This window comes from Carassius gibelio, chromosome B16 (genome assembly GCF_023724105.1).
Source record: "Carassius gibelio isolate Cgi1373 ecotype wild population from Czech Republic chromosome B16, carGib1.2-hapl.c, whole genome shotgun sequence".
NCBI lineage: Eukaryota > Metazoa > Chordata > Actinopteri > Cypriniformes > Cyprinidae > Carassius > Carassius gibelio.
This window is the reverse complement of record NC_068411.1, coordinates 4778331-4780567: the sequence shown is the minus strand read 5'-3', so window position 1 is coordinate 4780567 and position 2237 is coordinate 4778331.

Below are 2237 nucleotides of genomic sequence, written 5' to 3'. Positions count from 1 at the left end.
CCTCCAGCGGCGCTTCATTATACCATGGTGTTATACTGGTTTCCTTAACCTTCTGTAAGCGTAAAGGAGCAACTGTATTTAAAATGCTAGAAAAGAGAGAGTCCATAGTTTCTATTACATCATCAAGTTGTTCTGAGGTTTTGGATATGCTAAGGAATTCGGATACATCAGGAAGATAACTTAAAAAGCAGTCTTTTGTGGTAGAAGTGATGGTTTTACCATACTTGTAACAAGTAGTAGAATTTAAAATTTTGGCTATATGAAGTTTGCACAAAACTAAATAAAGATCTGAGATACCCACAGAATAAATGTTGTACAGTGTGATCTGTAATGACCTCAGGATTACTAAAATCATGCAGTGTGTAGAAGGCTTAAGGCACTATTTTAGTGCAACAGGAGATCAGCATTCCATAGTACCACAAGTTCAAGGTTGTTGAAACAGATGCCTGCTTCTTTCTTCACTACCCACACACACAGTGGAAAAAGTCACTGCAGACTTCTCACTCTACTACTTGGAACATAAACAGCAACTTTCCAGAGACCTTGGCATGGTTGTATATCATCAGTATATCATTTTCTAATTTATTTCACATAGCTGATGCCAGTTAATAACAATTAATCTTTAATTTATTTGTTTGACGCATAATGTTCTTCACCTTATTTTCAGATAAGAGAGAACAGTTTATAATTATGCATTTTATTTCTGTATCATTCATAGTATTAATTTAATAGTTGTACTGATTACTCTTGCTTATCTTTTGTTAATAACCTTTATGTTATTACACTTGTGACCTCCTTGTGTTGACAATGTATTAAGAGGCTCTAAGTTAAGTGAAGTATAAACCAAAAATCAGAACATCAGCCATCGCTCATGTGAGTACCAATACAATGCCCTAGTGAGTCCATTAAGCTCTGTGTTGGTCATGATAACATCATAAGTGTGAGATCACAGTTATTTATGCACATTTCTTGGTTTCTGTGGGTGTATTGTGTAATGTGTATGTGGCTGTGTTGGGTGGAGACAATAAAATACTTGTATGTGGAGGATTTAAGGATTTGGATTGTGGTGAATTATGTCACTCTTGGAATGTCTAATTGTGATTCTACCCTTTAGTCCTTCAACTATATCATTTTTGCATGGCTGATCTGTAATGTAGAACAAGTCTTTAGCAAACACTGTATTTAGAATGAACACAACTGTCATGCCAAAGCAAAGAAGAAAACTGGTTCACATTTAATCAGTTTCTCCTCAGTGAACTCATTTGAACATCATTATTAGTCTGTCATTTGGCCTTGCATTGTATAGTCACGAGTGGATTTGTGTGTGTCAATATCAGTCTATGCAACCCTGATCTTATTCCCAAACACAAATGATGATCCGAGTGCATGAGAGAATGACTGGTAAATTAGTGACCATGATTTGAAAATATGTGTCTGTGGTCTACTAACAAAATATAGAATACACCATATAGAAATAAGAATTAGGGTGGGGTGGAAATTTGAAGAACTCTTATTTTTGTTTCCACTTCTGAGAGCTGTGTATGTTTTTCTGAATGTGTGAATGAGTTCTTCATCTGTTTGTCCTCGTTGATTTTAACTATCCAAAATTAGTTACATTTTATTTATTAAAAAAAAGATGTTTTTTTTGTATGACAAATTTGAAAACTATTTTAGTTACAAAATATCACATTTTTCTTACATATATATATAGAGAGATAGAGAGATAGAGAGAGATAGATAGATAGATAGATAGATAGATAGATAGATAGATAGATAGATAGATAGATGATAGATAGATACACACAAACTAAAAATGCGTTATGTTTATTAATAGTAATGACACAAACCTGGATTTATGCAGTTTAAATTGCATTCAGACAGGAAGAGAATTACAAGCTCCACAGAAAATGAATAGAAAATCAGAATATATAGAACAGAATACAAAAGAATCCGTTACTGAAAAGAAACACAATCAGATTAATGACTCCGTGGTCACTCTGTAGAGGGAAAAACTGAGTCTTCGCAGTATTTCGTTTTTTTTTTTTTTTTTTTTTTTTTTGCATTCTATATTGTTTTGAAAACACTATAATAATAGCCTACAATATAAATGAATAAAACTGAATATGTTTGGGACCAAATATGCATCAGTGTTACGACACCCACATGCATTGTGAAGTTTTTAGATTTGTCATCTGTTGCTGCTCCCGTTTGCTTGTAATAACCGGTATAGAGGAGGA